The 26,677-nt window shown below is 46.6% G+C and overlaps 1 long non-coding RNA gene across 1 annotated transcript in view; it reads left to right on the top strand.

Moving 5' to 3' along the window:
* The window catches only part of LOC140470005 (uncharacterized), a 49,658-nt gene extending 26,193 nt beyond the window's left edge, over positions 1-23,465 (top strand). The window contains exon 2 of the long non-coding RNA XR_011956297.1: positions 22,911-23,465. This is a non-coding gene — a long non-coding RNA (uncharacterized lncRNA). The remainder of the gene's footprint in view (positions 1-22,910) is intronic.
* The last annotated feature ends 3,212 nt before the right edge of the window (positions 23,466-26,677 follow it).

The following is a 26,677-nucleotide window of genomic DNA, read 5'->3' as shown; positions in this document are numbered from 1 at the left end:
GATGGTTCCTGTCAAGTGGGAGGTATGTCGGGGTGTGATGGTTACTGTACAGTGGGAGGTATGTCGGGGTGTGATGGTTACTGTACAGTGGGAGGTATGTCGGGGTGTGATGGTTACTGTACAGTGGGAGGTATGTCAGGGTGTGACGGTTACTGTACAGTGGGAGGTATGTCGGGGTTTGATATTTACTGTACAGTGGGAGGTATGTCAGGGTGTGATGGTTACTGTACAGTGGGAGGTATGTCGGGGTGTGATAGTTACTGGACAGTGGGAGGTATGTCGGGGTGTGATGGTTACTGTACAGTGGGAGGTATGTCATGGTGTGATGGTTACTGTACAGTGGGAGGTATGTCGGGGTGTGATGGTTACTGTCAAGTGGGAGGTATGTCGGGGTGTGATGGGTACTGTACAGTGGGAGATATTTCGGGCCATGACGGTTACTGTACAGTGGGAGGTATGTCGGGGTGTGATGGTTACTGTACAGTGAGAGATATTTCGGGCCGTGATGGTTACTGTACAGTGGGAGGTATGTCGGGGTGTGATGGTTACTGTACAGTGGGAGGTATGTCGGGGTGTGATGGTTACTGTACAGTGGGAGGTATGTCGTGTCGTGATGGTTACTGTACAGTGGGAGATATTTCGGGCCGTGATGGTTACTGTACAGTGGGAGGGATGTCGTGCCGTGATGGTTACTGTACAGTGGGAGGTAGGTCGGGGTGTGATGGTTACTATACAGTGGGAGGTATGTCGGGGTGTGATGGTTACTGTACAGTGGGAGGTATTTCGGGGTGTGATCGTTACTGTCAAGTGGGAGGTATGTCGGGGTGTGATGGTTACTGTACAGTGGGAGGTATGTCGGGGTGTGATGGTTACTGTCAAGTGTGAGGTATGTCGGGGTGTGATGGTTACTGTCAAGTGGGAGGTATGTCGGGGTGTGATGGTTACTGTCAAGTGGGAGGTATGTCGGGGTGTGATGGTTACTGTACAGTGGGAGGTATGTCGGGGTGTGATGGTTACTGTCAAGTGGGAGGTATGTCGGGGTGTGATGGTTAATGTACAGTGGGAGGTATGTCGGGGTGTGATGGTTACTGTACAGAGGGAGGTATGTCGGGCCGTGATGGTTACTGTACAGTGGGAGATATTTCGGGCCGTGATGGTTACTGTACAGTGGGAGGTATGTCAGGGTGTGACGGTTACTGTACAGTGGGAGGTATGTCGGGGTTTGATATTTACTGTACAGTGGGAGGTATGTCAGGGTGTGATGGTTACTGTACAGTGGGAGGTATGTCGGGGTGTGATAGTTACTGTACAGTGGGAGGTATGTCGGGGTGTGATGGTTACTGTACAGTGGGAGGTATGTCATGGTGTGATGGTTACTGTACAGTGGGAGGTATGTCGGGCCGTGATGGTTACTGTACAGTGGGAGGTATGTCAGGGTGTGACGGTTACTGTACAGTGGGAGGTATGTCGGGGTTTGATATTTACTGTACAGTGGGAGGTATGTCAGGGTGTGATGGTTACTGTACAGTGGGAGGTATGTCGGGGTGTGATAGTTACTGTACAGTGGGAGGTATGTCGGGGTGTGATGGTTACTGTACAGTGGGAGGTATGTCATGGTGTGATGGTTACTGTACAGTGGGAGGTATGTCGGTCCGTGATGGTTACTGTACAGTGGGAGGTATGTCATGGTGTGATGGTTACTGTACAGTGGGAGGTATGTCGGGGTGTGATGGTTAATGTACAGTGGGAGATATTTCGGGCCTTGATGGTTACTGTACAGTGGGAGGTGTGTCAGGGTGTGATGGTTACTGTATAGTGAGAGATATTTCGGGCCGTGATGGTTACTGTACAGTGGGAGGTATGTCGGGGTGTGATGGTTACTGTACAGTGGGAGGTATGTCGGGGTGTGATGGTTACTGTCAAGTGGGAGGTATGTCGGGGTGTGATGGTTACTGTACAGTGGGAGGTATGTCGGGGTGTGATGGTTACTGTACAGTGGGAGGTATGTCGGGCCGTGATGGTTACTGTACAGTGGGAGGGATGTCGCGCCGTGATGGTTACTGTACAGTGGGAGGTAGGTCGGGGTGTGATGGTTACTATACAGTGGGAGGTATGTCGGGGTGTGATGGTTACTTTACAGTGGGAGGTATGTCAGGCTGTGGTGGTTACTGTACTGTGGGAGGTATTTCGGGGTGTGATGGTTACTGTCAAGTGGGAGGTATGTCGGGGTGTGATGGTTACTGTACAGTGGGAGGTATGTCGGGGTGTGATGGTTACTGTACATTGGGAGGTATGTCGGGGTGTGATGGTTACTGTACAGTGGGAGGAATGTCGGGGTGTGATGGTTCCTGTCAAGTGGGAGGTATGTCGGGGTGTGATGGTTACTGTACAGTGGGAGGTATGTCGGGGTGTGATGGTTACTGTACAGTGGGAGGTATGTCGGGGTGTGATGGTTACTGTACAGTGGGAGGTATGTCGGGGTGTGATGGTTACTGTACAGTGGGATGTATGTCAGGGTGTGACGGTTACTGTACAGTGGGAGGTATGTCGGGGTTTGATATTTACTGTACAGTGGGAGGTATGTCAGGGTGTGATGGTTACTGTACAGTGGGAGGTATGTCGGGGTGTGATAGTTACTGGACAGTGGGAGGTATGTCGGGGTGTGATGGTTACTGTACAGTGGGAGGTATGTCATGGTGTGATGGTTACTGTACAGTGGGAGGTATGTCGGGGTGTGATGGTTACTGTCAAGTGGGAGGTATGTCGGGGTGTGATGGGTACTGTACAGTGGGAGATATTTCGGGCCATGACGGTTACTGTACAGTGGGAGGTATGTCGGGGTGTGATGGTTACTGTACAGTGAGAGATATTTCGGGCCGTGATGGTTACTGTACAGTGGGAGGTATGTCGGGGTTTGATGGTTACTGTACAGTGGGAGGTATGTCGGGGTGTGATGGTTACTGTACAGTGGGAGGTATGTCGTGTCGTGATGGTTACTGTACAGTGGGAGATATTTCGGCCCGTGATGGTTACTGTACAGTGGGAGGGATGTCGTGCCGTGATGGTTACTGTACAGTGGGAGGTAGGTCGGGGTGTGATGGTTACTATACAGTGGGAGGTATGTCGGGGTGTGATGGTTACTGTACAGTGGGAGGTATTTCGGGGTGTGATCGTTACTGTCAAGTGGGAGGTATGTCGGGGTGTGATGGTTACTGTACAGTGGGAGGTATGTCGGGGTGTGATGGTTACTGTCAAGTGGGAGGTATGTCGGGGTGTGATGGTTACTGTCAAGTGGGAGGTATGTCGGGGTGTGATTGTTACTGTACAGTGGGAGGTATGTCGGGGTGTGATGGTTACTGTACAGTGGGAGGTATGTCGGGGTGTGATGGTTACTGTACAGTGGGAGGTATGTCGGGGTGTGATGGTTACTGTACAGTGGGAGGTATGTCGGGCCGTGATGGTTACTGTACAGTGGGAGGTATGTCGCACCGTGATGGTTACTGTACAGTGGGAGGTATGTCAGGCTGTGGTCGTTACTGTACAGTGGGAGGTATGTCAGGCTGTGATGGTTACTGTACAATGGGAGGTATGTCGGGGTCTGATGGTTACTGTACAGTGGGAGGTATGTCGGACCGTGATGGTTACTGTACAGTGGGAGGTATGTCGGGGTGTGATGGTTACTGTACAGTGGGAGGTATGTCGGGGTGTGATGGTTACTTTACAGTGGGAGGTATGTCGGGGTGTGATGGTTACTCTACAGTGGGAGGTATGTTGGGGTGTGATGGTTACTGTACAGTGGGAGGTATGTCGCGGTGTGATGGTTACTGTACAGCGGGAGGTATGTCGGGGTGTGATGGTTACTGTACAGTGGGAGGTATGTCGGACCGTGATGGTTACTCTACAGTGGGAGGTATGTTGGGGTGTGATGGTTACTGTACAGTGGGAGGTATGTCGGGGTGTGATGGTTACTGTACAGTGGGAGGTATGTCGGGGTGTGATGGTTAATGTACAGTGGGAGGTATGTCGGGGTGTGATGGTTACTGTCAGGTGGGAGGTATGTCGGGGTGTGATGGTTACTGTCAAGTGGGTGGTATGTCGGGGTGTGATGGTTACTGTACAGTGGGAGGTATGTCAGGCTGTGATGGTTACTGTACAGTGGGAGGTATGTCAGGCTGTGATGGCTACTGTACAATGGGAGGTATGTCGGGGTCTGATGGTTACTGTACAGTGGGAGGTATGTCAGGCTGTGGTGGTTACTGTACAGTGGGAGGTATGTCAGACCGTGATGGTTACTGTACAGTGGGAGGTATGTCGGGGTGTGATGGTTACTGTCAGGTGGGAGGTATGTCGGGGTGTGATGGTTACTGTCAAGTGGGTGGTATGTCGGGGTGTGATGGTTACTGTACAGTGGGAGGTATGTCAGGCTGTGATGGTTACTGTACAGTGGGAGGTATGTCAGGCTGTGATGGCTACTGTACAATGGGAGGTATGTCGGGGTCTGATGGTTACTGTACAGTGGGAGGTATGTCAGGCTGTGGTGGTTACTGTACAGTGGGAGGTATGTCAGGCTGTGGTGGTTACTGTACAGTGGGAGGTATTTCGGGGTGTGATGGTTACTGTCAAGTGGGAGGTATGTCGGGGTGTGATGGTTACTGTACAGTGGGTGGTATGTCGGGGTGTGATGGTTACTGTACAGTGGGAGGTATGTCGGGGTGTGATGGTTACTGTCAAGTGGGAGGTATGTCGGGGTGTGATGGTTACTGTCAAGTGGGAGGTATGTCGGGGTGTGATGGTTACTGTACAGTGGGAGGTATGTCGGGGTGTGATGGTTACTGTACAGTGGGAGGTATGTCGGGGTGTGATGGTTACTGTACAGTGGGTAGTATGTCGGGGTGTGATGGTTACTGTACAGTGGGAGGTATGTCGCGGTGTGATGGTTACTGTACAGTGGGAGGTATGTCGTGCCGTGATGGTTACTGTTATGTGGGAGGTATATCGGGGTGTGATGGTTACTGTACAGTGGGAGGTATGTAGGGGTGTGATGGTTACTGTACAGTGGGAGGTATGTCAGGCTGTGACGGTTACTGTACAGTGGGAGGTATGTCAGGCTGTGGTGGTTACTGTACAGTGGGAGGTATGTCAGGCTGTGATGGTTACTGTACAATGGGAGGTATGTCGGGGTCTGATGGTTACTGTACAGTGGGAGGTATATCGGACCGTGATGGTTACTGTACAGTGGGAGGTATGTCAGGCTGTGGTGGTTACTGTACAGTGGGAGGTATTTCGGGGTGTGATGGTTACTGTACAGTGGGAGGAATGTCGGGGTGTGATGGTTCCTGTCAAGTGGGAGGTATGTCGGGGTGTGATGGTTACTGTACAGTGGGAGGTATGTCGGGGTGTGATGGTTACTGTACAGTGGGAGGTATGTCGGGGTGTGATGGTTACTGTACAGTGGGAGGTATGTCAGGGTGTGACGGTTACTGTACAGTGGGAGGTATGTCGGGGTTTGATATTTACTGTACAGTGGGAGGTATGTCAGGGTGTGATGGTTACTGTACAGTGGGAGGTATGTCGGGGTGTGATAGTTACTGGACAGTGGGAGGTATGTCGGGGTGTGATGGTTACTGTACAGTGGGAGGTATGTCATGGTGTGATGGTTACTGTACAGTGGGAGGTATGTCGGGGTGTGATGGTTACTGTCAAGTGGGAGGTATGTCGGGGTGTGATGGGTACTGTACAGTGGGAGATATTTCGGGCCATGACGGTTACTGTACAGTGGGAGGTATGTCGGGGTGTGATGGTTACTGTACAGTGAGAGATATTTCGGGCCGTGATGGTTACTGTACAGTGGGAGGTATGTCGGGGTGTGATGGTTACTGTACAGTGGGAGGTATGTCGGGGTGTGATGGTTACTGTACAGTGGGAGGTATGTCGTGTCGTGATGGTTACTGTACAGTGGGAGATATTTCGGGCCGTGATGGTTACTGTACAGTGGGAGGGATGTCGTGCCGTGATGGTTACTGTACAGTGGGAGGTAGGTCGGGGTGTGATGGTTACTATACAGTGGGAGGTATGTCGGGGTGTGATGGTTACTGTACAGTGGGAGGTATTTCGGGGTGTGATCGTTACTGTCAAGTGGGAGGTATGTCGGGGTGTGATGGTTACTGTACAGTGGGAGGTATGTCGGGGTGTGATGGTTACTGTCAAGTGTGAGGTATGTCGGGGTGTGATGGTTACTGTCAAGTGGGAGGTATGTCGGGGTGTGATTGTTACTGTACAGTGGGAGGTATGTCGGGGTGTGATGGTTACTGTACAGTGGGAGGTATGTCGGGGTGTGATGGTTACTGTACAGTGGGAGGTATGTCGGGGTGTGATGGTTACTGTACAGTGGGAGGTATGTCGGGCCGTGATGGTTACTGTACAGTGGGAGGTATGTCGCACCGTGATGGTTACTGTACAGTGGGAGGTATGTCAGGCTGTGGTCGTTACTGTACAGTGGGAGGTATGTCAGGCTGTGATGGTTACTGTACAATGGGAGGTATGTCGGGGTCTGATGGTTACTGTACAGTGGGAGGTATGTCGGACCGTGATGGTTACTGTACAGTGGGAGGTATGTCGGGGTGTGATGGTTACTGTACAGTGGGAGGTATGTCGGGGTGTGATGGTTACTGTACAGTGGGAGGTATGTCGGGGTTTGATGGTTACTGTACAGTGGGAGGTATGTCGCGGTGTGATGGTTACTGTACAGTGGGAGGTATGTCGGGGTGTGATGGTTACTGTACAGTGGGAGGTATGTCGGACCGTGATGGTTACTCTACAGTGGGAGGTATGTTGGGGTGTGATGGTTACTGTACAGTGGGAGGTATGTCGGGGTGTGATGGTTACTGTACAGTGGGAGGTATGTCGGGGTGTGATGGTTAATGTACAGTGGGAGGTATGTCGGGGTGTGATGGTTACTGTACAGTGGGAGGTATGTAGGGGTGTGATGGTTACTGTACAGAGGGAGGTATGTCGGGCCGTGATGGTTACTGTACAGTGGGAGGTATGTCGTGTCGTGATGGTGACTGTACAGTGGGAGATATTTCGGGCCGTGATGGTTACTGTACAGTGGGAGGGATGTCGTGCCGTGATGGTTACTGTACAGTGGGAGGTAGGTCGGGGTGTGATGGTTACTATACAGTGGGAGGTATGTCGGGGTGTGATGGTTACTGTACAGTGGGAGGTTTGTCAGACCGTGATGGTTACTGTACAGTGGGAGGTATGTCGGTGTGTGATGGTTACTGTCAGGTGGGAGGTATGTCGGGGTGTGATGGTTACTGTACAGTGGGAGGTATGTCGGGGTGTGATGGTTACTGTCAGGTGGGAGGTATGTCGGGGTGTGATGGTTACTGTACAGTGGGAGGTATGTCGGGGTGTGATGGTTACTGTACAGTGGGAGGTATGTCAGGCTGTGATGGTTACTGTACAGTGGGAGGTATGTCAGGCTGTGATGGCTACTGTACAATGGGAGGTATGTCGGGGTTTGATGGTTACTGTACAGTGGGAGGTATGTCGCGGTGTGATGGTTACTGTACAGTGGGAGGTATGTCGGGGTGTGATGGTTACTGTACAGTGGGAGGTATGTCGGACCGTGATGGTTACTGTACAGTGGGAGGTATGTCGGGGTGTGATGGTTACTGTACAGTGGGAGGTATGTCGGGGTGTGATGGTTACTGTACAGTGGGAGGTATGTCGGGGTGTGATGGTTAATGTACAGCGGGAGGTATGTCGGGGTGTGATGGTTACTGTACAGTGGGATGTATGTAGGGGTGTGATGGTTACTGTACAGAGGGAGGTATGTCGGTCCGTGATGGTTACTGTACAGTGGGAGGTATGTCGTGCCGTTATGGTTACTGTACAGTGGGAGATATTTCGGGCCGTGATGGTTACTGTACAGTGGGAGGGATGTCGTGCCGTGATGGTTACTGTACAGTGGGAGGTAGGTCGGGGTGTGATGGTTACTATACAGTGGGAGGTATGTCGGGGTGTGATAGTTACTGTCAAGTGGGAGGTATGTCGGGGTGTGATGGTTACTGTCAAGTGGGAGGTATGTCGGGGTGTGATGGTTACTGTACAGTGGGAGGTATGTCAGGCTGTGATGGTTACTGTACAGTGGGAGGTATGTCAGACCGTGATGGTTACTGTACAGTGGGCGGTATGTCGGGGTGTGATGGTTACTGTCAAGTGGGAAGTATGTCGGGGTGTGATGGTTACTGTCAAGTGGGAGGTATGTCGGGGTGTGATGGTTACTGTACAGTGGGAGGTATGTCAGGCTGTGATGGTTACTGTACAGTGGGAGGTATGTCAGGCTGTGATGGCTACTGTACAATGGGAGGTATGTCGGGGTCTGATGGTTACTGTACAGTGGGAGGTATGTCGGACCGTGATGGTTACTGTACAGTGGGAGATATGTCAGGCTGTGGTGGTTACTGTACAGTGGGAGGTATTTCGGGGTGTGATGGTTACTGTCAAGTGGGAGGTATGTCGGGGTGTGATGGTTACTGTACAGTGGGAGGTATGTCGGGGTGTGATGGTTACTGTACAGTGGGAGGTATGTCGGGGTGTGATGGTTACTGTCAAGTGGGAGGTATGTCGGGGTGTGATGGTTACTGTACAGTGGGAGGTATGTCGGGGTGTGATGGTTACTGTACAGTGGGAGGTATGTCGGGGTGTGATGGTTACTGTACAGTGGGAGGTATGTAGGGGTGTGATGGTTACTGTACAGTGGGAGGTATGTCGGGGTGTGATGGTTACTGTACAGTGGGAGATATGTCGGACCGTGACGGTTACTGTACAGTGGGAGGTATGTCAGGCTGTGGCGGTTACTGTACAGTGGGAGGTATGTCAGGCTGTGATGGTAACTGTACAATGGGAGGTATGTCGGGGTCTGATGGTTACTGTACAGTGGGAGGTATGTCGGACCGTGATGGTTACTGTACAGTGGGAGGTATGTCAGGCTGTGGTGGTTACTGTACAGTGGGAGGTATGTCGGGGTGTGATGGTTACTGTACAGTGGGAGGTATGTCGGGGTGTGATGGTTACTGTACAGTGGGAGGTATGTCGGGGTTTGATGGTTACTGTACAGTGGGAGGTATGTCGCGGTGTGATGGTTACTGTACAGTGGGAGGTATGTCGGACTGTGATGGTTACTGTACAGTGGGAGGTATGTCGGGGTGTGATGGTTAATGTACAGTGGGAGGTATGTCGGGGTGTGATGGTTACTGTAGAGTGGGAGGTATGTCGGGGTGTGATGGTTACTGTACAGTGGGAAGTATGTCGGGGTGTGATGGTTAATGTACAGTGGGAGGTATGTCGGGGTGTGATGGTTACTGTACAGTGGGAGGTATGTAGGGGTGTGATGGTAACTGTACAGAGGGAGGTATGTCGTGCCGTGATGGTTACTGTACAGTGGGAGATATTTCGGGCCGTGATGGTTACTGTACAGTGGGAGGGATGTCGTGCCGTGATGGTTACTGTACAGTGGGAGGTAGGTCGGGGTGTGATGGTTACTATACAGTGGGAGGTATGTCGGGGTGTGATGGTTACTGTCAAGTGGGAGGTATGTCGGGGTGTGATGGTTACTGTCAAGTGGGAGGTATGTCGGGGTGTGATGGTTACTGTCAAGTGGGAGGTATGTCGGGGTGTGATGGTTACTGTACAGTGGGAGGTATGTCAGGCTGTGATGGTTACTGTACAGTGGGAGGTATGTCAGGCTGTGATGGCTACTGTACAATGGGAGGTATGTCGGGGTCTGATGGTTACTGTACAGTGGGAGGTATGTCGGACCGTGATGGTTACTGTACAGTGGGAGATATGTCAGGCTGTGGTGGTTACTGTACAGTGGGAGGTATGTCGGGGTGTGATGGTTACTGTCAAGTGGGAGGTATGTCGGGGTGTGATGGTTACTGTCAAGTGGGAGGTATGTCGGGGAGTGTTGGTTACTGTCAAGTGGGAGGTATGTCGGGGTGTGAGGGTTACTGTACAGTGGGAGGTATGTCGGGGTGTGATGGTTACTGTCAAGTGGGAGGTATGTCGGGGTGTGATGGTTAATGTACAGTGGGAGGTATGTCGGGGTGTGATGGTTACTGTACAGAGGGAGGTATGTCGGGCCGTGATGGTTACTGTACAGTGGGAGATATTTCGGGCCGTGATGGTTACTGTACAGTGGGAGGTATTTCAGGGTGTGACGGTTACTGTACAGTGGGAGGTATGTCGGGGTTTGATGGTTACTGTACAGTGGGAGGTATGTCAGCGTGTGATTGTTACTGTACAGTGGGAGGTATGTCGGGGTGTGATGGTTACTGTACAGTGGGAGGTATGTCATGGTGTGATGGTTACTGTACAGTGGGAGGTATGTCGGGGTGTGATGGTTACTGTCAAGTGGGAGGTATGTCGGGGTCTGATGGTTACTGTACAGTGGGAGATATGTCGGACCGTGACGGTTACTGTACAGTGGGAGGTATGTCAGGCTGTGGTGGTTACTGTACAGTGGGAGGTATGTCAGGCTGTGATGGTTACTGTACAGTGGGAGGTATGTCGGGGTGTGATGGTTACTGGACAGTGGGAGGTATGTCGGGGTGTGATGGTTACTGTACAATGGGAGGTATGTCGGGGTCTGATGGTTACTGTACAGTGGGAGGTATGTCGGACCGTGATGGTTACTGTACAGTGGGAGGTATGTCAGGCTGTGGTGGTTACTGTACAGTGGGAGGTATGTCGGGGTGTGATGGTTACTGTACAGTGGGAGGTATGTCGGGGTGTGATGGTTACTGTACAGTGGGAGGTATGTCGGGGTTTGATGGTTACTGTACAGTGGGAGGTATGTCGGGTTGTGATGGTTACTGTAGAGTGGGAGGTATGTCGGGGTGTGATGGTTACTGTACAGTGGGAAGTATGTCGGGGTGTGATGGTTAATGTACAGTGGGAGGTATGTCGGGGTGTGATGGTTACTGTACAGTGGGAGGTATGTAGGGGTGTGATGGTAACTGTACAGAGGGAGGTATGTCGGGCCGTGATGGTTACTATACAGTGGGAGGTATGTCGTGCCGTGATGGTTACTGTACAGTGGGAGATATTTCGGGCCGTGATGGTTACTGTACAGTGGGAGGGATGTCGTGCCGTGATGGTTACTGTACAGTGGGAGGTATGTCGGGGTGTGATGGTTACTGTACAGTGGGAGGTATGTCGGGGTGTGATGGTTACTGTCAAGTGGGAGGTATGTCGGGGTGTGATGGTTACTGTCAAGTGGGAGGTATGTCGCTGTGTGATGGTTACTGTCAAGTGGGAGGTATGTCGGGGTGTGATGGTTACTGTACAGTGGGAGGTATGTCAGGCTGTGATGGTTACTGTACAGTGGGAGGTATGTCAGGCTGTGATGGCTACTGTACAATGGGAGGTATGTCGGGGTCTGATGGTTACTGTACAGTGGAAGGTATGTCGGACCGTGATGGTTACTGTACAGTGGGAGATATGTCAGGCTGTGGTGGTTACTGTACAGTGGGAGGTATGTCGGGGTGTGATGGTTACTGTCAAGTGGGAGGTATGTCGGGGTGTGATGGTTACTGTCAAGTGGGAGGTATGTCGGGGTGTGATGGTTAATGTACAGTGGGAGGTATGTCGGGGTGTGATGGTTACTGTACAGAGGGAGGTATGTCGGGCCGTGATGGTTACTGTACAGTGGGAGATATTTCGGGCCGTGATTGTTACTGTACAGTGGGAGGTATGTCAGGGTGTGACGGTTACTGTACAGTGGGAGGTATGTCGTGGTTTGATGGTTACTGTACAGTGGGAGGTATGTCAGGGTGTGATGGTTACTGTACAGTGGGAGGTATGTCGGGGTGTGATGGTTACTGTACAGTGGGAGGTATGTCGGGGTGTGATGGTTACTGTACAGTGGGAGGTATGTCGGGGTTTGATGGTTACTGTACAGTGGGAGGTATGTCGGGGTGTGATGGTTACTGTACAGTGGGAGGTATGTCATGGTTTGATGGTTACTGTACAGTGGGAGGTATGTCAGGGTGTGATGGTTACTGTACAGTGGGAGGTATGTCGGGGTGTGATGGTTACTGTACAGTGGGAGGTATGTCGGGGTGTGATGGTTACTGTACAGTGGGAGGTATGTCGGGGTGTGATGGTTACTGTACAGTGGGAGGTATGTCGGGGTGTGATGGTTACTGTCAAGTGGGAGGTATGTCGGGGTGTGATGGTTACTGTACAGTGGGAGGTATGTCGGGGTGTGATGGTTACTGTACTTTGGGAGGTATGTCGGGGTGTGATGGTTACTGTCAAGTGGGAGGTATGTCGGGGTGTGATAGTTACTGTCAAGTGGGAGGTATGTCGGGGTGTGATGGTTACTGTACAGTGGGAGGTATGTCGGGGTGTAATGGTTACTGTCAAGTGGGAGGTATGTCGGGGTGTGATGGTTACTGTACAGTGGGAGGTATGTCGGGGTGTGATGGTTACTGTACAGTGGGAGGTATGTCGGGGTGTGATGGTTACTGTACAGTGGGAGGTATGTCGGGCCGTGATGGTTACTGTACAGTGGGAGGTATGTCAGGCTGTGGTGGTTACTGTACAGTGGGAGGTATGTCAGGCTGTGATGGTTACTGTACAATGGGAGGTATGTCGGGGTCTGATGGTTACTGTACGGTGGGAGGTATGTCGGGCTGTGATGGTTACTGTACAGTGGGTGGTATATCGGGGTGTGAAGTCCCAGACTGTATGCGCTGTACGGAGTATGATTCTGCTGCTGCTGATGGCCCTCTGCCCCTCATGGTCGCATCATCATTAATTATTCAATCTGTTTAAATTCTGTCCCATTCAGTATTCAAGGGGCTACATATCATGGCGAGGAGGGTCTGCCAAATGTGAAGGTACCCCTTGCTCCCCATTGTGCAGTGACCATTCTGACTGATATTTGAGATGGAGAGGTGTATCTGCAGCAGGCAGATCAGTGACGATGTGATCAATTATATGTTTCCCTTTTATTGATTCCAACATAACCTGCTGCAGAGCAGTCTAGCAAACACAGGATTCAGCACGATCATTAGATTTGATCCCTTTCAGGATGGGAACAGGCCTTTCAGCTCAACCAATCCACACCGACCTTCCGAAGGAGCAGGAGTCTCTGACTAATGCACTGAACATTATGGGCAGTTTAACATGACCAATTCAACTGAGGTGCATATCTTTGGACTGTGGGAGAAATCCCACGCAGACAGAGGGAGAATTTGCAAACTCCACACAGGCATTTGCCGGAGGCTGGAATCGAACCTGGGACCCTGATGTTGTGAGGCAGCAGTGCTAGCCACTGAGCCACCACGCCACCCTATATTGACTATATACAAATGAGCAGTCCCCCTTTGCCTGGCTGTCTCCTGTCAGTGGGACAGAACCTACCAGAGAGGGTGGTGATGTTGCCTGGGACATAGTGCTGTTCACAGAATCCTGCTTTACAGACAATATCTGACTGTTGCTTGATTAGTCCATGGGAAATATATACCTGGTCTCTTTCACATTTTCTGTAATGAAGAGTTAATATCACTTTATTTCTTACATAATTTAAAATAAACTAACCATCATTGTTTTTCAGTTGAAAACAATTGAAGTGAACAATAATTGAAATACCAGAGCGCACACCTAACCATTACACAATTCAGTAACTATAGTAAACAGCCGATTCATGTACAGATCAGTGAATGCACCATCTTGCAAGCAGCAAAGCTGTTGAAATGTCTTTGATGAAAAGCCTGAATTCAGACACAGTGTTATTGGGTCTCACCAGGACCTCCAAAACACTGGCCATCTCCAAAATCAGACAAAGAGCATCCAAACTGGAGCTGGGCGGTTGCACACACACTCCCTCAGAATAGACTGGTTAGAGGTCCACCTGAACAACAGGGAGATGTGTGTGGGGCAGACTGGTCAATGGACTAGCACATGGCACTGGTCCAGATGCTGTTCAATATTTATAACAATGACCTATAAACAGCCATATCTTGCAAGTATATCTCTTCTTGCGTGCCACCTAAACTCTGTAATTCTGCACCTTGGACCTGATCCTGAATGAAGGTGTTATAAAGGTGATGGGCTCCTGCAGCACATGGCATCTTATATTGAATCCCTCATAAACGATATCCAGTGTATGTTAGCTCTACAATGTCAGTGTCTAAACAGAATTGTGCAGCTCCATTGATGGCCAGCGTGATCCCAGCCCAACAACCTTGTGTGTGACTTGAGCTGGAAATCTCTGTGTAAATGTTTGCACCATTGTTCTAAACATTAACAGCAAAGTCTCTTTACTAAAGGTCCGATATCCTTTCATAATACCAACTTACAGTTTGTCCAACAAGCACAAAATCCACCCATTTATTCAGTACACTGTTATAACAACAATATGATGAAAACTCACAGTAAGTAGCAATGAAATGATGAGTCTCATTGCCACACCCAAGAACAAATTATAATTAAGTACAAGAACTTTGAAAATATACGATTATTTTCCCTTGTATTAATATTGTTAACTAATAGTCGATTCTCCTGCTCCTCAGATGCTGCCTGAAGGTCTGAGTTTTTTTTCAGAATCACACTTTTTGACTCTGATCTCTAGCATCTGCAGTCCTCACTTTCTCCCTGCTAATATTCACTTATAATAATTTTGGTGGCAACAATGTCACTGTGTGTTTAAACAGTTCCAGTCAGATATGAGTACGTTTTCAGTTGCTTCTGTCTATCTCAAAGCTCAGTAAAGTTGGATGACAATGCCAGTGTCTGTGTGATGTTCGGTATGTAGGCCATGCCTCTGAGAGACTGACAGATTGTTTCAAACAGCATATCCCTTCAGCTGTTCACAACATGCAATGTACTGCCTGGACCAACTAGCCTGAGCTCACAAAACCCAAAACACAGTGTGCAGTAATGAACAGGTTGAGTCAAAAAGTTTCTGTTAATTTATTCATGAAATGTGATTTGTACGGCATTTATTGATAGATAGGGAACTTAAAACAGTGACACTGAAGGATCGGCAATATACTTCCCAATCAGGATGGTAGATGACTTGGGACAGAATGCGAACATGGTGGGGGTCCCGTGTATCTGCTTCCCTTGTCCTTCTCGATGGTCGGGGGTTTCAGAGGTCCGTTGTAAGGAGCCTTGGTAAATTTCTGCAGAGCACTGAGTAGATGGCAGGTATTGCTGCTACTGAATGTCAGTGGATGAGGGGTGAAGCTGCACTCACACAGGCAAATGGAAGTATTTAATCACACACACACATTCAACATGTGTCTTAGCAATAGGTGACAGGCTTTCGGAAATTTTGAGGTGAGTTATTCCTGCACAGTTTCTAGTCCCTGACATATTCTTGTAGCCAATGAAGTCATGTGTGTCAAAAAGTGGCGTTGGAAAATCAAAACAGGTCAGGCAGCATCTGAGGTACAGGAGAAGTCAATGTTTTAGCATAAGCCCTTCACAGGAATAGGTAATGAAATCATATGGTCAATCCAGTTCAGGTTAACGATAATCCCCACGATATTGTTTGGTGTGTGTTCAGTGATGGTGGTGGAATTGAACGTTAGAGGATGTGGTTCAATTTTCCATTGATATCAGTAATCGTTGTCTGGCACATGTGTAATGGAAATGGTTTTGTCACTGTTAAGCACACACCTGCATATCTCCAGGTTCTGTTACATTTGGACAAGGACTGCTTCAGTATCTGAGTAAATCATGAATGGTGTTGAACACTGTCCAATCATTGGCAAACATCCTCACTTGTGATTTTACAGTCATTTATGAAGCAGCTGAAAATTATAGGGCCGAGGGCAGAGAGCACTCTTATAGCTCACTGATGCTGTCCCTCTCTCTGAGCAAGGAAGCTTGCTTCTCGTTCCACCTGCTCCAAAGGTGTTTACCAACATATCTTAATGGAATAATATTAAAATATCACAGAGCTGCGTGAGGATTTGGTTAGCTCAATCAGTTGAATGGTTGGTTTATAATGCACATTAATGCCAACAGTGTGGGTTCAATTCCTTGGACTGAACTAAGGACTAAAGGACTCAATCTCTCCCTTACTTGAGGTATGATAACTGTCCAGTTCAACTGCCGCCAGTTGTCTCTATTATCCTGTAGGAGTATGGTGTCCTACCTTTACATTTCTGATCTACAGGCTTACCCAGAAACCTCGTCCCTGGGGAACTTCGGTGAAGCTGAGATGGCTGCTCTCCACCAACCCCAGCCACCTTCCTTTGTACCAGGTATAACTCATGCCAGTGCAGACGATTCCTATTTGCTCCAGGTTTGCCGTTAATCCTGGATATGACATTTGGACAAATGCAGTTATGATCATGTAAAAAGTGCAGTAACTGTCACCTCACCACTCGAATTCAGCTGTGTGTTCTCTTGTTGTATATCATTAAACCAAGGCTTCAATGAGCCCAAGGGATGAGAGACCAAACTGAGCTTTAGCGAGCAGGTTAGTACTGAGGAAGTGCTGCTTGACCCCACTGTGGGTGACATCTGCCATTCCTTTATTAATGACAGGGATTCGAGCAATGGGGTATTCACTGATTGTCTGATATTGTGTGTGTGTGTGTGTGTGTATACAGAACACACCCGGATAGTTTCTAACATTGTCAGGTAGGTCCCAGTGCTGTATCCCAGCAGGAACAGCCGGAATGGAATGTTATCATGGCCCATAGCCTTTGCATTCTCCAATCCCTCCAGCTGTTTGTAGATACCACACAAAGTGAGTCGGATTAGCTGAAGACTGCCATCTGGAGGAGACTAAAATAGATCATCCCATCGATATTTCTGTCTGAACATTGCTGTAAATGTTTCAGCTTTAGATTTCTATTGTTGTGCTAAGCCCTTCCATCATTCAGGAAGGTGGTATTGGTGGATTCTTCTCCTCCAGTGAGTTGTGTGATTGTCCACCACCACTCACGCGGATTGTAGAGATTAGGTCTGATTCACTGGTTACATCTGTGTCTCATTTGCTATTTATACCATGTGATGAGTAAGTGGCCCAATTTAGTAACTTCATCTCATTCTGAGGTGTATTTGGTGCTACTATAGTCAGGCCTTCCTGTTTTCTCCATTTATCAAGGGTGTATCCCTGGCTTGACGGCCAGGATAACGTGAAGTTTATGCCAGGCAGTGATAGTGAAAATTATACTGGAGTACAATTCTGCTGCTGTTGGTAATGACCCGAACCACCTCACACAGGCCAGTGCAAAATTCCAAAATCTATTGGAAATCTGCCCCGTTGAGCACAGTGATGGTGTCACATATACACAGGGGTCTTCACAATGTAAAAGTGGAAAATGTCTCCAAAATACTGTGTGCGGTAGTTCACCGTTCCCAATACGGTCATTGAACAATGTGTTTGCAGCCAGTAGGTTGGTGATGGTGAGGTCAAGGATGTTTCTCCCGATCAGTCGTTCCCCCCGACCCGGTGCAGACGCAGTGAAGCAGTTGTGTCCTTTTGAACTCGACCACCTCGATCAGTAATGTTGCTGCTGAGCTTCTCTTGGTGTTGGGTTTGAAATGGCCCACCCAGTATACATTCTCCAGCTCTGTCAGTCTCTTTGCTTCCTCCAAGTGTTGTTCAATGTAGAGGGACACTGAGGCAGGGGAGTCAGCAGGTGGTTTCTGTGTCAGTGTTTGATCTGACATAAGAGCTTCAAACCTCCTCAATACCTACCCCCTTCGCTATCTCTCTTTCCTTCCCCAAACCCTACGTTCCTCTCTATCTCTATAACCTCTTCCAAACCTTCCACCCGTCCCATCTATATAACTTCCTCCAGCCCCTACTGCCTTTGCTATCTCTATAACACCCTCCATGCACTGTACCCCTTTTATATCTCTCTAACCTCCTTCCAACCCGACACCCCTCCCTAACTCCTTAACCCTTTCCAAATACTGCACCCTTTCCTAGCTCTCTAAACTCCTCCAATCACTACTCCCTTCCCTATCTCTTCAACCTACTCTAGACCCTGCACCACACTCTATTTCCTTAACCCATTCTAAACCCTGCTCTCCTCCCTATATTTCTGAACCCTCTAAACCCTATACTTCTCCCTACTTACTCAACCCCACCAAACCCTTTCACTATCTATCTAATCACATCCAATCCCTACACCCTTCCCTATCTCACTAACCTGTTCCAAACCCTATGCTACTCCATATCTCTCTCAAACCCTGCACCCCTCCCTATCTCTCTAACCCCTCCAAACCTACACATTTCCCTATCCATCTAACCCCCTCCAATCCGTAACCCTTCTCTATCTCTCCAACCTCCTTCAAACCCTATACTACTCCACAACTCTCTCAAACCCTGCACGCCTCCCTATCCCTCTAATCCACTCCAAACCCTTCACCCCCCCTATATCTCTAAGCCCCTCCCAAATCATATACTACTCCCTATCTCTCTCAACCCGCTCATACTACCCGCTAATGTTTTATCACGCATCATATTTACGCTTCTACTTCCGTTTTAAGTTTAGCCCAACACATATGGTAGTTGCCTCCATTGACCTGTTCAATTTGTACCTGCTTTAAGCTTCTCTTTCCGATTTAATTCCCTTCTTACTGCAGTAACTGACTCCATAATGACTAATAATGCATCACCACCTCCTCCTTTACCCATCTCCTGATCTGCCTATAGTTCTTGCACCGCAGAATATTGAGTTGTCAGCCCTGACCTCCCTCAAGCACATCTCTGTAATGGCAAAAATGTCACAATTCCACGTGTCACTGCGTTCCCTTATCACATCTGTCTGTCCGATAACATAGCCAACATTAAGGGAAAGCACATCCAGCTTGGAATATATCACCTAGAATACTCTGTACTTTGGAGTTCTTCAGTCATTGACTGCTCGTTATCAAGCTGCCTAATTCATGAACCAAAACTCTGGGACTGAATGAATATTTGTTGAATAGGAATTTCGTTTTCAGTAAATGTATTCATCAAATGCAACTTTCCAGGACTGAACGGTCAGCTTTAAATACAGCGAGTTTCTGCTGATTAATTGCCTGCTCAGTGTGCAGAGGGGACAGCCCTTTGTAATGGAGAAAGTGAGACCTGGAGATACTGGTGATCAGAGTCGAAAAGTGTGGCGCTGGAAAAGCACAACATATCAGGTGCATTTGCGGAGCAGGAGAGTCAAAGCTTTGGGCATCAGCCTTTCATCGGGAAGGCATTGGTGCCTTCCCATGTTTTCCATTCCATGATTAACAGGTTATAGGGAACCATATGTGTTCAGGAAAGCAGCACTGTATAGAGCCCGGAAATGGAAAGCAGTCAATCAGATAGTTGGACAGTGAGTCGACATGGTGAGGTGAAGTACAGACTGATTGAAATACAAACATAGGGATAGATAAATCTCCTAGGCGAGATGGGATCCACCCTGGCTTACTACAGGAAGAGAGCGAAGAGATTACTGTACCTTTGGAGATGATCTTTGCGTCCTCACTCTCCATTGGAGTTGTGCCAGATGATTGGAGGGTGGCAAATGTTACTCCCTTGTTCAGGAAATGGAATAAAGTTAATCCAGAGAATTACAGACCAGTCAGTTTACATCAGCATTGGGCAAAGTTTTGGAGAGGATTCTGAGAGACAGAATTTATGATTACTTGTAAATCATAGTTTGGTTAGAAATAGTCAGCATGGCTTTGTGAGGGACAGGTCATGCCTCACAAACCTTACTGAATTCTTTGAGGATGGGATCAAACACATTGAAGAAGCGAGAGTAGTGGATGTGGAGTACATGGTTTTTAACCAGGCGTTTGGGAAATTTCCCCATGGTAGGTTCATTCAGAAAGTAAGGACGCATCAGATACAGGGAAACCGGCCTGTCTTGATGCAGAATGGACTGGTCCATAGAAGACAGAGGGGGATGGTAAATGGCAAGTATTCAGTCTGGAGCTCGGTGACCATTGGTGCTCCATTGGGATCGGTTCTGGGGCCTCTGCTGATTGTGATATTTATAAATGACTTCGATGAGGAAGAGGGAAGGTGGATTAGTAAGTTTTTCAAATTAACAAAGTATGGTGGTAGTGTGGAGGGGTATTGTAGTTTGCACAGGACATTGACAGGATGCTGAACTGGGCTGATAAGAGACAGTTGGAGTTTAACCTGGAAAATTGTGAAGCAATTCAGTTTGGAAGGTCAAATTTGAATGCATAATACACGGTTAAATGTAGGATTCATACATTGTGGAGTAACAGTGGGATCTGATGATCCATGTCATAGCTCCCACAAAGTTGCCACCCAAGATGATAAGGTTCTTAAGAAGCCGGATGATGTTTTCATTAGCATGGGGGTTGAGTTTAAGTCGTGAGGTTATGCTGCAGCTCTATGGAACCCTGGTGAGATCACACTTAGAATGTTGCATTCCGTACTGGTCGCCTCATTATATGAAAGATGTGGAAGCATTAGTGAGTGTACTGAGGAAATGTATCAGGACGCTGCTTGGACTGGAGGGCAGGTCTTGCAAAGAAAATTCAGGGAACTAGGTTTTTTTCTCGTTGGAACGAAAAAGAATGGAACATGACTTGATAGAGGTGGACAAGATGATTAGAGGCATAGATAGAGTGGATAGCCAGAAACTTTCACCCAGGACGGAAATGGCTATGATGAGGGGGCATGATTTTAAGGTAATTGGAGGAATATTTATGGGAGATGTCCGAGGTAGGTTCTTTATGCAGAGAGTGTGGGTGTGCGGATAGGCACATGAATGATCGTATAATGAAAGGTATGTAGGTTAGTCTGATCTTAGAACAGGATAAAATGTCGGCAGGACGTCAAGGGCTGAAGGGCCTGTACTATGATTCCTGTTTCACCAAGCTTGTAGGTTCTCAATTCTTGAGTGTGTGAGGGAGTGATGTGTGTGAGATCAGGAAGCTTTGACGAGGTGTTAGGTCAAAACTTACATTTACGTTGTGCATTGTTACAGTCACCTGAGTGCCAGTACAATATGTGTATGTAACCACACACCAAACAGAATCCGCCAAGTTCAGTTATTAACGTGCTTCTTGGCCTGCCATTTCCTGCTGTTTTCTTCAGATATATTCTGTTTGGTGAACCATGTATTAATCTCTGGCCATCCACAGAGATGTAAAATTTCATTTTGATACTGGTGATAATGAAGGTGACATTTATTGGGTATGGTTTCAGAGGTTTCTTTGTGAGACTCAAGACAGTGCATCAGACTGTCAACTTTTTAACGTCTTTTCCCAGCATCCGGTCCAGGGTGTAGAAATATGGGGTTTGGGAAGTAGGCCAGGTGTCAGCAACATCAGTAAGTTGTGCGGTGTGATTCTGACACTGCATGGCGACACATCTGCCCACTGGGCCAGGCTCTGACTGAAGATGGTTTTTTAAAACTTGGTTTCTGATCAGCCATTGATATTTAATTTGGATATTATTTGTAGCTATACTGAGACCAGTGATAGTATGTTAGCGAGCTCCCACCTTTCCCAGGGTGGATTCCAAATTATTTGTTGTGAAGAAATGTTTGACTGACTGCCCTGACCCAGGTTAGAAACTCTTTGCACAGATTTAGGAGCAGGTCAGTGTGTCACTCAGCATCACAGGCAACTGTGAATTCCAGTAACACTGTAAATGATTCAAAATCTTTTGGAAGCCATTTTGTAGCGTAGCTCATTGCAAGGTGTTGAGTTTACTGACCCGAACAATAATCAACTGTTAGCTATGTTTCGTGAATTGGGCAAAAATGAGATATGAAGTATGATTATTCAACTGAACTATAATCTCTGAAAACAATTAGGTCGATTCTGTATTTATGGGAGTAATGTATAAACTCCTATCAATTTTTTGTAACGCAAAAATAAAGAATGCACATTTTATTTTACTTCGAATAAAGAACATGGTACGTAACTGTTATGATCAGAATTATACATTCAATGTCAGGATTCAAAACCATGCATTGCCACTCCAACATTTTGAAAATGGTCGGCTTCTGAATGATTACATGTTCGGAGTGAGTAAACGATTGGACAATCAAATAGAATTAGCGTTCTTATACATTTATATATAATCAATCAGTTAAATTTCTCAGTGAAATGTACGAGCTTCAGCTAATAGCAAGCCATTTAGAAATAGCAATAATTGAACATGCACTGTGAATGATTACATTATCAAATTTTAGCGAACAATAATTTGAAAACTTCCGATTTATAGAAAGAATGCGACTTAATATGAAATGTGGACAGTGAAAAAAAAATGGACATATTTTGGCGTGAGGGAAAAGTCAGACCTTTTCAAAGAGATACATGCCAAAGCAATGAGATATTTGTTTTCATTATCAGAACATAACATTTAAAATATTCATGTTCTGAGAAATAAATAGACTACATAATGAGACTGACCTTGCAATATTTGCATTTTAAATGTTTATCCTGAACCAAATAATCAGATATTTGCGAGCACTTAAAACAGGAAATAATCCGATACTAACTTTTATTTGCATCAGACACATGGTAGAGTATAAGCCTTTAAAGTACAGGAGGAGGCCATTGGCCACTGTGTGTGCACCAGCTCCAGTAATGTTTCCCAAGCACCTTCCATTTGCCAGCCCTATCTCTGTAGCCCATTAAATTTATAATTTACAAATAAATATCCAATTCTTTATTGAATCGTCATCTACAACTCTCCCAGTCAGTCTAATCCAAATCCTAACAACTCTCTCAATAAAGAAGTATTTATGTATCTCAGTCCCAGCTCTTTTGCTGACCATTTTGAAATTAGAACTCCTTGATGCTGTAATGCCAACTAACAGAAACAGAGTTTTCTGTTTTACTCTGCAACTTTCTTCAAACTTTACAAGTTCACATCTCTGTCTGTTCTGCTCCAGGAAGAATAAGCCTTGCAAGAACTGTAACAAACACTACATCGGAAAAACAGGCAGAAAACGAGCCACCTGGATGCATGAACAACAACTAACCAGAATAAAGACATGACCCACGATCACTAGGTCCTTACAAACGGATGAGGAAGTATATCATTTTGACTGGGTCTGCACATCCATCTAGGACCAGGCAAAGAAAGACACGCAGGAGAATTCCTAGAAGCATGGAAATCCAACCGGAACTCTATCAACAAACAAATCGATTTTGATTCCATCGAACACTCTCTGAGGAAAAGGACCAGGCATGAAATCACCAATACTGGAAATTACATCACTGACTCAAAGAAACCTAAACACTTAAAAAGCAAGTGGGACATAAAACTAGCATTTCATCGGAGACTCACTGATAATGTTCAGTAGGAGAGTGATGAACCATCGGAAAATGAACTCTCCAACTCAAACTGACATCCAGAAGAAATGTAATTTCTCTCGTCCTTTCTTTAACTAAATCCTTCATTCCAGTTATCATTCTGATTATTTATAAAGTTATTGGTATTCTTCTGCAAAGTAATATGGAGTCTGTCAGATTGTGTGTGTGTGAGTGCGTGTGTGTGAGAGAGAGAGAGAGACAGAACAATCCTCAGTAATCTCTGAATTACTCCCCGTGCCATATGGAAAAGAGGTAAGGATTAGGATGGCGGTATAGTTTAACATGTTGTTAAAAAGCTAGTTCAGGGTTGATCGTTTCAGATTTTTGGATTATTGGAAAATCTTCCAGGTCTGGTGGGACCTGTACAAAAAAGACAGATTGCTGGAGGAGCAACAACATCCTTTTGGGGGGCTTTGCTAGTGCATGTCGAATGGATTTAAACTAATTAACCAGGAGTTTGGTAACCAAAGCAGCGGGTCAGAAACTGAGTAGAAGGTTGAGATGAATAGCACATCAGGCATGGCCAGTCTAATGACCATGCTGAGGGAAGGAATCCTATCAGTTCACATTGTGAGATGGAAGTTGCAATAAATGATAGAGATGAGGCTCAGGTTTATCAACGATTCACAAATGAGGATGGAGAGTATGGGGTATGTGAGGGATTGAGGTGTGAGAGATCAGGAAGACAGTGCACAAGAAAATATTAAAGGGTATATATTGAAGGGATGGAGTGGAGTGGGGAATGCTGTGATAAATAACTGGCAGCAAAACACATGAAAACTTGCTTTTTATCAAAGTGAATATCTGGGAGGTAATTTATTATGCTTCAGAGAAATAGTACCCTCATAGCTAGAAGTCTTCATTATATTGAAGGAAAATCTGTGTCCATGACATTGCTGTAGCTACAATAATGGTGGTAAACAGTTGGAAAAATGCTCGTGCTGTTGTTAGACAATGCTTGCATTGAGCATGTGAATTACCCTGGATGTTCCCAGAGATGGCTTGGATGCTGTAGGTGGAGAAAGGGCTGAAACTCCATGAGTTGATTCTGGTTTGTGATCTCGCCACTTACTGAGTCCAGTCAAAGGAACAAACCAGCAACTGCCATTGCTTATTGCTTCAGAATATATTAGAGCATACATGGCTGCCGACGCATAGAATCATGAAACGAATTAAAGGCCTATCACATCCGTGCCAGCAAGTGCACATCCAAAGGCTTTGTAAACGTTTGTGAGGTTACCTCCCTCAACGACCCTCCTAGACAATGCATTCCAGATTCATACCACCATTCCATAAATCCTCTCTCAAATCCCTGCCTTTCATTTTTAAAATGCGTTCCTTTGTTTTGACCCTTTCACTAAGGGAAACAGCTTCAGTTTGTTCATCGTCTCCATACCCCTATACTCCAGTATACCTGTAGCAGGTTCCCACCTCAACCTTCCCTGCTACAAAGAAAAAACAAGCAAATGTAGCCCTCCCCATTCGTAGTTTGAGTACTCACTTGTCTTATTACTTCTGACATGTATCATCCCACATTTATTAGTGTTACATTTCATCGGCCATTGATCTGGCTATCTGAATAATCTATTTATATTCTCTTGATTGTGAGCCACTCAGCTCAGCTTTGTGTCATCCACAACATTGGTCAGCATTCCACTGCCCCCCCCCTCCCCATTTTCCCATGCTCACCATCGTCATTTATGAATATCACAAACAAACTGTGATTTCCTTCCTGTTTCCCAGATGTTATTCAGAGGAAGATTTGAGAATTCCAGTCTCTGTTTTTTTCTTATTTTGGTCAATTTACAGAGTGATTTGGTTAACATCTTTTATGAGGAAGCCAGAAATAACAGTTTTGACACAGAGTTGAATTCATCTTTTACACTTTGCATGTTTTATTCATAAAGCTTGTAAATAATTTAGGATGAACTAGGGTTTGGCATCTTGCGCTGGATCATTAACCTTTTGGAGGCACTGCAATAGCCAGAGCTGGAGACATTTTTCATCTGCAGGATGGACACAGACTAATTCATTGTTTGTTTAAATCAGCTCGTGTGATGAGGATAAATACTCAATTAAATTCTATGTTATGGACAAACTGAAGGAGATCAAATCATATTCTCATGTCTACCTTGAATTGGAAGCAAATACAAACTGTAAAGAAAAATCAAAAATGTTGAAACACCACACAAGCATCACATCTAATTGGCTCAAGAAAAAAAAAAATCCTCTGCACTTGATACAGAAAGCTAGAGTACATGTATCATCTTAACAAGAATCAAGTGATAGAAAAGAAAGAACATGAAATCTTTTCTTAATTTTGAATGGAAACCTGATCTCATTTTTCCTGAACAGTGATGTTTTCGCATCCAATCCCACTTCCCCAGAAACAAGATTTTCCTTGTCACTAAAACTTCATACGTCATTCTTCCTCCTTCATCCTACTCTTTCCTCACACTCCTACTTTCCTTGCACTACCCTTTCTGCTGCTACATGCTCTTCCACTGATGATTTCCCTTTACACCCTCCTCCTGTCACTCCCACCGTAAGTTACACCAATTCCCCAGTAACTCCCACTTCATCTGGCCATCGCATTCCCTTTTTGCTTTCCAACTGGGATGATGGGAGCCACTGGCTTCTGTTCTGCTATTGATCATCAGTGAATGTTGAGATTGGGATGATCAATGTCCAATCGGAACAGACAATAGTATGTGTCTGTCACTGTCAGATACACCGTGAACAGGATGGTTTTGTTCCCCATGGTCCAGATTAGTGTATCTTTCTGTCTCTGTGTCACAGTGCATAACCAAACAGCCTCATGACAAATAGGATGAACCTTTCCTCAAATCAGAAGTCCATGCATCAGTTTTCCCTTAAACATTGTGAGTACAGTGAGCACATTGTTCAAACAAGCCGTGTTTTACACTTTTGCTTTTTATTATTTTAACAGTTTATCTCTTTTGAGGTGAGATCAGAGTAACGTCCCTTGCATCAAAGTAGGATTTGATTCATGTGGCATCACGGACCCTGAGTAAACAGGGGTCAATGGGAATCAGAGGAAATTCTGTCCTGGTAATTTCCTCACTGAACGATGACACCTTCCCCAGAGCTTTTGAGAATGACAAATAAACTCTGCCCTTGCTAATACCTTCCAAAGCCATGGATGACTTTGTCCTGTTGATAACATCAACATTTATTATGTTTTCAGTTTTGTTTAAAATCTCAGAAAAGTAAGACTTTGCTGATTGAGTGTCACTCCAATGAAATCAGGGCATTACAATAAGATTACTTTCATTTTCATTCAGTTACTTCCTGAGGACTGATCATGTGATTGCAGTGCCAG

The sequence above is a fragment of the Chiloscyllium punctatum genome, chromosome 50 (assembly GCF_047496795.1).
Source record: "Chiloscyllium punctatum isolate Juve2018m chromosome 50, sChiPun1.3, whole genome shotgun sequence".
In the NCBI taxonomy this organism is placed as follows: Eukaryota; Metazoa; Chordata; class Chondrichthyes; order Orectolobiformes; family Hemiscylliidae; genus Chiloscyllium; species Chiloscyllium punctatum.
The sequence above is the reverse complement of the archived record's forward strand: the minus strand, read 5'-3'. Positions and strand labels throughout refer to the sequence as shown.